Source organism: Xiphophorus hellerii, chromosome 1, assembly GCF_003331165.1.
Source record: "Xiphophorus hellerii strain 12219 chromosome 1, Xiphophorus_hellerii-4.1, whole genome shotgun sequence".
Taxonomy (NCBI): Eukaryota; Metazoa; Chordata; class Actinopteri; order Cyprinodontiformes; family Poeciliidae; genus Xiphophorus; species Xiphophorus hellerii.
The window spans coordinates 12563221-12575178 of NC_045672.1; the positions used below are offsets into that span (position 1 = coordinate 12563221).

The window sequence follows — 11958 nt, forward strand, 5'->3', positions numbered from 1 at the left end:
AAGCAGATCGTGAAAACTTTGCAAGTAATAAGATGTTATATTCGTAGCCATGTAATGCGATATTTCGTAGCACTGGCTGTGAAGTTTGCTTAAGTAAACTTAATATTACAGAATAGATATGCTGCCTTCAATAGAAGCATAAAGGGACTGAGTTCTTTAGCGCCAACCTGCCGAGACAAAACAAAAGTCAGCCCGGTTGTCAGACACAACCCTAGCATGTAATAAAGCACTGTGCCAGCTCCTTGAATCCGTCTTAGCCAGATTATGAATTTTTGACATAAAGAGCTGACTGTACGTCGACCAAAACCATTTTCTAGTCTCCCCTGGAGACTTCCAATTGATTTTTCTTTTTCTCTCAAGGACCTTGCTGTAATTCATCTCGGCTTTACCTCAAACATAGCTCCCCCCCACCCCCCACATGCCCCTCTGCCCCCCAAACAAAAATGTTATTAAGTAATGAGAGCCACTCCTACCCCGCTAAGTGATAAACAAGGATCTGGTTGTATTTATCTAAATATTTCCAACATATTGACAGCCAAGATTCTCTCCCTGGTAAGGCGGCAGACAAATGTTTGGTTATGGGAAGCTGATTATAAAGAGAGAACGCGCGATGGGAGGAAATTAGGTATTGCCTTTGTTCAAACCGGCTCTCCTTGGTACATTTAACTGACTGATGGTGGAGCTTTCTCTGAACACACACCATCAGCATAGTGAAATGAATGAGAAGAAGGAATTAATAGGAAACCACAGTATAGTCTATCAAGAGGCCAGGGTCGAAGAAAGAGAGAAACAGGGACAACTGAAAGATTATACCTTCATACTTTCCTAGTTATCTGCACGCCTCCTATCTTTGCACCACTGAAAGGCATGACAGAGCATACTGATGCCTATGTGAGTATATCAACACCCTCCCTTGACACGTTTGCCCATACTACCCATCTTTCCTGCCTGTAGCATTAAAAGTAACAAATTTTTTTCGCCTGTAAATCTCATTATGGAGATTAGGTTTAGAGTGCCAACTTAGTTCCAACTTATCTTGCAGTTATTAGGATGCAAATGTCATGAGTAACTGTTGGCTTTTAATAATAAAACAGAAAGACTTCAAATCCCCCTCTTCTGCTCCTGGATATTTTTGGAGTTCTCCGCCTTTGAGGGAATCATTGTGAAATGCGCTGAATAAATTACTTTGCAAAACGCATTTAAGAGGAAAAAAATATATATATGGAAATATGGAAATTCAGCAAAGCTTTATTTGTAACATCAAACACATGCATTTTTTTAATGATGCCTGATATTTATATGCGTAGCAATTAAGTGAAATGCATTTCCTCTGATAATGTAGATGTGTAGGTGTCACGTCGATGTCTCTGTGATTTGTTACACACACGCATACAAAAGCCGTCTTCAGGATCTGTTATAGTAATTGTTTTGTCAGCCATGTAAATGTTTTACCGTTTGGTCATCTAATATTAATTTATCAACTCTTGACACCAAAACAAGTGAACTCTGCCAGAATATGTGAACTGCCATGACACTTCATTCATATTTGCTGGCCTCTGACAGCAATCCCTTGATCTCTATTATTCAGCAAGTCCTGAGACAAGACATCAGACTGCAGGGGCAGGGAGGCGGGTGGGGGAAGAGAAACAAATCCTTTTGATCCAAGGAAGCTCAGCACTAAGATGATAGGGGAGTCTGGGAGTGTCCGCATCAGTATTTGACTTCCTATTCAATACAAATTAATTACCCCCGTGGCCTTAAGTGCTTGTGACAAGGCCGATGGCTCACTTTCATCGCAGGCTGATTCTCCCATTTGTTTGCCATACGAGATGAAAGTTAATGATAGGGAAGGCTTTCAAACTTTGCCTTTCAAGTTCCAACTGCTTTCATGTTTCTGAAATAGTCAAAACTTGAGAAATGGGATATCAGTCAGGCTAAAGTGGCAGCCAAGGCTTGACTGTTTCCTCCCAGATTGCTGCATTTAAATGTAATGGCAAAAAAAAATAAACACAAAAAAAAAAAAATGCCTCTCAATTCACAAATGAATATGATGCACAGTATTTACATGCACTGTATTCACTATGTGAGATTCAATCAGATCACATTTTTATGTCTTACGCCAGCTGGGATTATCAGTGTTATTTCCATTTTCTAGGTTCAAGAATAATTAGAGAAACACATTGTTATTAGCCATTTACATACTATTAAGATTAGTATGGCTTTAGACAACTGGGGAAACCCCAAATTATGCTTTCTATCTACAGCATGTAAATTACATCTGAAGAAAAAGATTATTTCTTTTTTATGGTGAACTGTTGGATAATGTTTCCATGAGAGTTTCCTCAGCTTAAGTCACTCAATTTAAGTAAAAAAAACAACTTCTGAGTAGTTACATGTTTTTATTTAATGTATTTTCCTTAAAAAGCAACACATTTACATACATATTTTGACGGTACAGTATGAGACTGATCATATGAAATAAATCTTACCAATGGCCAGCATTGTAAAGTTCTAAGGGAATCTTGGCAGCTTCTTTGATTCAAGTTCTTATAGTCAGGCATTTCAATTTTGTTTACCAGCCATAACTTGGTACATAATGGAATGTTTCACTGACATGTTCAAATGCTTAAGATGTATATTTTATTATAAACTAACCCATCCTAAAATGAAATCAACATTGTGGTCATAACACCAGAAAATGTGAAAAAGTACAGAAAATATCAATCTTTTTGCAAGGCACTTTAAAAAATACCTCACTAGAAGTTGAGGAGACTCAAGATTGTTCAGCTAAGATTACAAATGCATGAAATAAAAATGAATACAGACTCTATAAATTAATTACTAATTTACTTTTAATGAATAAATTAATCACTGCTAAAAAGAAAACTATTGAGAACGTACAGATGAAAACTACTCATTGCATCCTTCTTCAACTTTTGAGGAAAGGCAAAAGCTGCTGCTGCAGAAGCCTCTGATTCTTGGAGACAAAGAAAAATCTTTAAAGTGTCCCGTGTTGTAAGAGTGATATCTCTTGCCCTCTATTCCTCTGACAGCACCAGCTGGAGCTGATAAACCACAGACTTTAATTCAGCCTGTCACAAAAGCTGAGAGCATTGTCAGCTGATTTGACTGATCACTACGCCCCGTCTTTCAGTCACCATCAATTGTGTCAGGGCTCAAAAGTGTATTAACAGGTCTGTACTGCATGTCCTATTTGCCTGAGAAGTCCAGATGAAGATGAAGTTCACACTGAGCGCAAAAGCATGAGCATCCCACTCACAATCACACCCACCCCGCCAGCTTTGAATCATGAATGAGGCCAGACTCCTACACTCTGCAAGAAACAAGACAAGAGCCAAAAACACAAAAACAAAAACAGAACACAATGCTGCATCTTTAATCAACGGTCCTGTAACTTCATTTGATCGCATGCTGGATCATGTTTTCCCACACATTCCTTTTCAATGATGAGTGATTTTTTCTTTTTTCTCAGGGAAAAAAAATCTTCCTAATCCTGTATATTCTGATTTACCAAAAACATTGGAGCTGTTGCAATCTTTAAGACAAACACACAAAGACGGCAACAAAGAGGCTATTATGCTTCAGATTACATGTGTCTGCTATGGCTTTTTTGTTTGTTTGTTTGCAAATCTACACGCAAATTCTGCTTGTAGTTTCAAATCAGTTGAACCATTTTAAATATGCTTCCTTCTTCCAAGAATTAGTTTTTGTATAGCGCCGAAATCAAATAGATTCTTAAGCTAAAGGTTTACTTAGTCAATATATTCGTTTTCCTTCCTCGCATACAGAGCACCGGGGGAGCTGAGGCAGTGCCAATATATTCCTCAGCCAAAAGTCTTGCTCAAGTAGTGGCACAAGACAAAGAGACTAATAGTGTTTTGATGTAAGCACACAAGCCGGAGGCATGACATAACACATGCCAACTTCTTCATTTCTCCAGCCCACACCAGGGGCACGCCACCAAAGCGCTCATCTCAATCTCCCCTGTGACAAGAGCAACAGAAATATATTGAGCAGCTCCTCCTGCTCTCTTGCTTCCTTCACAACATTTCAAACCTCAGTCTGAAAGGTTTCCGACAAACTTCAGAAGTTTTGCACAGGAACACTCATTCCGAACACTGAAACAAGACATTTAAGTTAGCTTATAGATGGTTACATTAAGCGTCACAATCTGAACGCCTGTGATCCAAATACAGAGAATAAAGTGGCAACACACATATTAGGGAGCCTACAATAAACAATATAAAGGAATAATTATCTTGCCTTAAGCATTATTAGAACTTCTTAGACATAGCAAATTATAGGCTATTAGACACCAGATAAAGCCAATGGTGATATGACTGATCAGAAATTGCACTACTTGAAGCCTCCATAACGACCACCTGTCAACTCTGGCATATGTTTCCACAGACATATGCCTGAGGCCTCTTACAGCTTTCAATCCCTTATAAGAAACACAATGTCATAGACAAAATGCTACAATATTAATAATAGATATGTGCAGACGTAGAAAATAATAAACGTATTTTGGTTTTGAATAGCTAATTAGATCAAATAATACATCTTTGTTAGGATTTTTCAGTATGACAATCGAAAAATGTGACATTTTTACTTTACAGTTATCGTACCATGAAAATCTCACGCTGGCCCAAACCTTATGTAAAGCTTATTTGGTCTAGCTCAGTCAAAGTTTCATATTTTTTACAGATAAACAATATCACTTATTGTTAACTATTGTTCATTTATTTAAAAGGAGATTTGTTTCTCCCCGGTATATTTAGGCCAGTATATCTCTTCACTTTTCTCTTCTGTTATTTCCCTGAAGACTACCAAATGGTGCCCATTCTTTCCACAACCCAAAATTGATTTTGTTTTTGTGGTGGCATTTTTCCCCAAGGCATGTTTTCACTGCCATTTGTCTGTTTGTTTATCTGCCAACAAGATCACACAAGAGAAATACCAAGCACAAAGTCATGAAGCTTGGTATTTCAGCTGAGATAATCATACGCTCTCATTCAGCGAGCACGCTAATTGTTTTCAATTGGTACTGTTTTTCTTATTGACCCAGTGCTCACACACTAATTAGTTTACAATATGTAATCTAACTACAACTGAAAAATTGAAGTGTAAGTTAGCATTAGTGTGCTTAACAGAAGGATGCATAGCAGGATCTAAATGCTGAAACACATGGATCAGCACCGGCAATGTTTTCTGTTACATATGATGTAAAGACAAAACCTTCTTTCTCATTGTCGGATATTAAATTAATCTAAACCTTTTCTGCGGGGTGACACATGGCTCAGAGGAAGAGCAGGGACATCATACATAGAAGCTATAATCCTTGATCCAGCTGTCCAGGGTTCAGTTCACAACCCAGGCCATTTACTACATACCTCCCACCCCTGCAACCCCGACTTTTTCTCTCATCCCTTCTCCCTTTCAAGCTATTACTAAATGACCCACCTACTATAGCAAAGGCAATAGAATTGCCTTTTGAACTGGACTTTAGTGTAATATTTTGGGTGTCCTTCCAGAAATGTTTCATAATAGGGATTTTAGTCTTTACTAGTAAGAGAGTAAAAGAACGAGTGTAACTGAGTCTGGTTTGTTAGCAGTCTAGCTCAAACACCTTTTTCAGTTTTGCTAACATATTTTCTATTAGACTGAGATCAGTTCTTTGTAGCTGCCACTCCACAACATTGACATTGTTGCCTTTCAGACATTTTTTTTTTTTCAGCCATGGTAGCTAAGACTGACCCAAACTTGTAGAGCTCCACAAATCCCGGTTAATTTATGTAGATTTGCACGCATTACAAGGAATTAGTCTGTTTTGGGTGTTGCCTTAAAATAAATCCACAGGCTCACTCAAATATTGTGAATTAACCCATAACAAGCTTACAAAGCCATGACACCAGCCATGATGGTAGTCTTCATAAACTTAAACTAAAGCTCTACATTAAGTAAAATAAATTCTCAAAAAAGTCCTTCTCACATTATTTTTGGAGTTAACTAATTGAACTCCTCATTCAATGCACAAATTTTCCTCATCATTTCAACCATCAGGCTGCAGTCAGTGAGGCACAGTGAACTCCAAGTTCAGCCTCTGCCTCTCTCTGAGCGAGTGACATTGGAAATGTGTTCATTCATAATGAGACTTTGGAGATGCGTTGATGCGTTGAATATTCCACCCAGTTTAAGAAAATTAATTGTAATTTCACTGCAGAACATATAGTTAGTTAAGTCATCAGACAGCACGAGCCATGCTTACCTTGCCAAACCTGCTGTTTTTCCCCAAAGCACTTAACAACAACATAACAGCACCAAAGTGCTGCGCAAATAATTTACATACTTTTCTTTTGTTTACAGCCTCTTATAATAGAGATATTATGTCACAGTCACAGAAATCCACTTTCCTTCCAATTTACTTAATTGCAGAATTATAAGCTCCCTCTCAGACATCCCTCTTAGACATATGGACATTTGATTTTCAGGAGAGTAACTACTTGCAAGAGTCAAAAGGACTTTGGACAATCTGAAGCAATCAAGCTGGCTGCAATCAAAGAAAAGGAAGCGATGATGAGACTGGAGTGAATCCAATCCCTCATGGATTAGAGACGACAATGAGTTTTGCCAGAGGGGTTTTAAATGAGAAAAGACTTGGTAGGTGGATGTTACAGAGAGGGGAAAAAAAGGCTCCATGTTCCATGAATGGTGGGCACAGCAATTAGAGGAGGCAGAGATTGTTATTATTACTAATGAGATATTGTGACACAATTCAGGTGGGAAGTAAAAAATGCTGGGATTTTAACCTGTTAGCGTGACCATGAGGGCAATATTCACCACTTACACCATGTGCATGTGCTGCTTGGTATGTAATTTTAACTCAACAAAGCATAATATCAGCAGTTTCAATTCTACTGATGTTCAAAATGTCTGGTTTGTAGGCAGAGGAAGTTGTAACTGCTCTAGATAAATGCACACACGACACAACTGATAACATTGGAGCAGTAATGTTGAATTGAATAAGTGACATTGAATGTTTACCGGAATACATCTCCAGCGGTGCTTGCTGATGCTTATCCCCTTCAATATATCCATGTTACTGTGCATCGTTCATCTCCTGTCGGCTCCAGCCCCGCAGCTCTCATCTGGATCCGAGTCCAAAGCGATAGTTTTAAGTTTTTTGTTTATTCTCTCGAAAACAAAAAACGGTTCCCTCTAAACTCTTCTCTCGCTTTAACTAAAAATGTTGGCGAGCATTTCTTTCCATTGTCAAAAGAAAAATGTTCTTGAAGTCAAAACAGTTGCTTTCTAAGCTCTCCCTTCCGATGCGCTCTGCTTGTCTCCTCCGACACACGCATTGGTTGCCCCGACGGTTCTGCTCGCATCGCCTGCAGGCAGGCAGGCAGGCTGGCGGGTTACCCACAAACCCAACCCGGTGTGGCGGCTTCAGACGAGGACTTCCGCGCTTCCAAATGTCTTCACATTTCACCGTATGGCATTTGTTTTTCATTTATTTTGTACGGGTTAACAGTCTGACTTGCATCGGTCTCCAATCCGAGAGTGCCGCTCCGGCAGCAGGACGCAGCCGTGAGAACTGCGTGAGTGTGCGGCAGCTGGCGGCGCGGCACACGGGACATCAGAGGTGGATCCACAAGAGGGATCATACCACGTTTTTCAGGCTACACCCAGATCCACTGATGCATTTTTTTTTTTTAATAAACCCAGTAGAAATTAATGGAAGAAATTTGGTAAGTTGCTTTTCTTTAGAATACTAACAAAAACAACAACAATAATAATAGCCTACTAATAATAATAATCCAAAATGACAAACTAATATTCCCCCTTTATTACTTTATACAATGTTTTGCCAAAGTTTTCACATCTGTTGAACTTTTTTTTCACATTTTATCACATTACAGCCACTTGCAGGTATTTCAGTAGGAGTTTACATGACCCACCAATATTATGCATTGCAAAGCTGTCCATTATTGTTCATTATTCTTTTTTTCCAGATAAAGTCTGATAAGTGTTAACAGTATTTTTGTTAACCCCCTTCTAACATAATACCTCTAGAACAAATCCAGGGCAACTTGTTCACATGTGTGGAATTACATCTCACTCCATATACTGTATGTGTTATGTTTTGTGGTGGCTTTAAGATAACCAACACCATCATGAAGACCAAGAAATAACCTTGTGGAATAGTTTAAAGCAGAGTTATTTTTGAATAACATTCAATTCTTTAAGTGGCCATCTGCATACTGTTTAATCTATTATCTTAATATCAAAACAGGTTTTGACAACTTCAAACCTACCAAGACATGGCCACCCACTTCAGCTAACTGGACATTCAAGTAAAGTATCAATCAGAGAAGATTTCCAGGAGGCCATGATGACTCCATGATGAGATTCATAGCCTTTCAGTGGGAAACATGGTAGTGGCAGTATCATTCTCGGGGAATGTTTTCTTCCACAGCGGCAGGGCATACAAAGAGCATGTAGAGAGAATTTAAGCATTGTGGTAATACTTAGGTGTGCTTTCCTTAAGAGTTTAAGTTTAATATTAAAAGGTTTTAAAATAGCTTCAGCTACAACTAGAAATATACAAAGGCAGAAGGAACAATTTGGCAAATTAAATCTTTAAAAATGCACTACTAAGATTTTTGGTGTAATTTTGTTTGTATGTGCATGCGAAAAAAATTACTACTTAATTAAGACAATGGTTTTATAAGCACATCGTCCTGAGCCATCTGTTGGTATGTTGTTCATAGAATCATTAAAATGTATCCTTTGGAAGGGAGGGGAAATCACAATTTCTTTAGCATAACATTGTCGGCACTCTGCACTGAATGCATACTTTAAGTTCATTACAGGAAACAAGTTTTCTCGAATAACATCTTTGTCAGTTGATCATGAAAATGATTCTCACTGCTGTAAAACAACCCCAGACAGACTGCAAGCTCATTAAGTTTAAACAGTCAGAACTTTTTATAGGCCTCTGGCTCATAATCCACTCATAATGTGAAGTGGGATTCAAGGGAATCTGCATGTGTTTGAGCCAATGGTAGAGGGGATAATTACAGAAGGAATTAATGAATACCCTACTAAGCTTTTGGGGAAAAAAAGTGAAAAGAAAAAAAATATATATTTGGATTAGCTCACTGAATTGTCATTTAATGTTTCTTAGTATCCGCACACAAACCCAGTTAATAATTTCACATCAAAGGACATTTTTTGTATGTAGTCACCTAATATCTGGGCTTGGACTGGGCTTGAATATTTAATGGGTCCAGTTTATGTGTTCGTCTGGCTGGAATTTCTTCTACAAAATATTACTTTAGATACTCTTTAAAGAGAAAATCAAGATAAATGCTGCCCTGTTTTTTTCTTTTCTGTTTTCAGCAGGGGAGAAATACACATGTATCCAGCTCTGTGTCACCTGTTATCATTTACAATGTGTTGTGTAAAACAACTTACTTTTTTTTTTTTTTTACAGAGCCAATAAATGACAAATAACAACCCGTCTACATTAACTACTTTATTTTTAGGACTATATTTGAGAGCAAGGGCGTATTTTCTTTCTCCATGATGATGATTGATAAGTAAAATATTTATTTATTCAAAAGTCAATCAATCATGTTGTGTATATCTGGTCAAATGTGCATGGGTTCTGGTCTATGTTGTAAATTACATAAATCAGAATTTCACACACGAACAATTGTTTCCTTTCTGAATTTGTAGTTTATGAGTGTGAAAGTAATAATTAGAAACTTTTATGGAAACAGGATTTTGACTTTCATGTCACTAAGTTTTGAGAATGTCTTCAGGTGCTGAGAGAGAAATCCTAGAGATCAAAGACTTCAGTGAGAATAAAAGCTTTCTCTAGTCATGCCTTCAACAGTTTTATAACAATAGACATTTCTAACAACTATAGCAAGAAAGACTAATACCTAAATAGCAATCTTTAAATAGATTTATTCACTATGAACAGAGAACAGGAACATGTGCTTTAACATTTAATATTCTATGCATCATGTTGCTCCTTTATTCTGACTACACCAGGTTTCTGTGATTTCTGCAATAGTGCATAATCTTATTTGCTGGTCATGCTTAATAATAGTAATATACTTTGGAGAGGACAAAACAACAACAAAAACCTGTCAGTCACATGCATATTTATTGACAAGACAGGGATTTCTAATGACTTCATTAATGGAGTGCTACAATCCAAATACAGATGGATTTCAATAGATAAGAGCATGATAAAACAACACTTTTTTAAATCATTGAAATTTAAAATCATATTTTATAAATTCATCATACACACATGGACATATTTCAAGTTTTATTTTTGGTCGATTGTGATCTATTGAGATTATAACTCATGAAAACCCAAATTCAACACAAGATGAGAATATGATCATAGAGAAATAAAGAGATTATTTAATTCAGAATGTATATCCATGTAGCTAAATGTGAATAAAGACAATATTTCATTGGGGCTATGTTTGCGTGAATTACTGTTAGAGTTTGTGCCACAGTGACATCAGTCTAGTGTGTTGGCTAGTCAAGCACAGTGATATCGTGTTCATTAGAGCAGCTATTGGTACTTTTGGCAGAGTGACGAGGTGCCAGCTGCTGGAAAATTAAATAATCATCTTCATAAAGCTTCTTAGCAGAAGGAAGCATGAAGTGCTCAAAAGTTTCCTAGTAGACAGCTACACTGACTTTAGCCTTTAAAAAACACAATAGTCCAACACCAGCAGGTACCATGGCTCTCCAGTTCATCCAGAATGTGGTAACTTCAAACAGAACTTAAAACGGCTTAGATTCTGTGCCTGCCCTTTTCTTTCAGACTATAGGAGACCATCCAACTAAAATACAAAATTCACTTTCATCCAAAAAGAGGACTTTGAACCACTGAACAATGTTCCAGTGCTTTTTCTTCGGAGCCCAGCAAACATGTTGGGCCAACCTGAATGTGTCAATAACTCTCTACATGACATAAAATTTCTAAATTAAAAATTATTTTTCAAACATACTGACCCTATAAAATTTACAAATTTTCTGACATACTGACATTTGGTTTTTAACATGTAAGGCCATACTACTAATGAATGAAAATAAACACCAGGAGTATAGCTCTCTTTGTCATGATGTAGGTTGTGGTGATGGCCGATCATAATGCAGCAAGGTGGATTTATGAAGTTGAATAAAATACAAAACACTTAGAAAAATTACAGAGAAGCAGGGAGCCAGAACAGAACAAGCACACAGAAACCAGGTACAAAAAGCCAGCAGGTGAAACAGGGAAGTAACATGATTTAACAGGAGGAACCAGCAAGGAGTGAGAGCAGAAGATGAGTTTAAAAACTGAGGGTGAATGTTGGAACAATAGACCAGGACTGATTAGCTAACCGGTTACCGGTGTGAAAGGAGAGTTCAAAAGGCATCTGCATTTGTACTTTTGAACAGTTAAAATAAGCTGGTTGACCTTTTGAAGATGGACTAGTTTGTGATGTTTAACATGTGCTGATTGGAAGTTATTTATAGATTTATGTGCGTTAAACTCTGGCTTTTCTCTGTAAATCACATGAACTTTTACTATTTGTCAAACTTTCACAAAGAATGCCTTTTCAAACAACATACTTGCTTGCAGTGTTTGACTTACCTCTGCCGAGGCCGATGAGTCTTTAAAATGCAGTGATCTAACTGTCATGTTTAGCATGCAAAGAGAACTCAAGCTTTGTTTGAGAAGTTCATGTACAGTGATGTAGTCTACACGATGTGCGAGTAAAAATCTGAGCAAAATCACTTGGATTTGTATGACATCCTAGTTGTTTCAGTCATGCATATTCTCTCCCTGTCCATCTTTTTGTGGATGATCCATTTCCCCCATGTCTGTGTTAATGCCAAACCGGTAATATTTACCAT

General features: G+C 37.6%; 1 protein-coding gene across 1 annotated transcript in view; it reads right to left on the bottom strand.

The window, feature by feature from the left end:
- cntn3a.1 (contactin 3a, tandem duplicate 1) overlaps positions 1–7687 on the bottom strand; it is an 89967-nt gene extending 82280 nt beyond the window's left edge. Inside the window, 1 exon segment of the mRNA XM_032572142.1 lies at positions 7066–7687. The gene's annotated coding sequence lies outside the window, so the exon portion shown is untranslated.
- Between the last annotated feature and the right edge of the window lie 4271 nt (positions 7688–11958).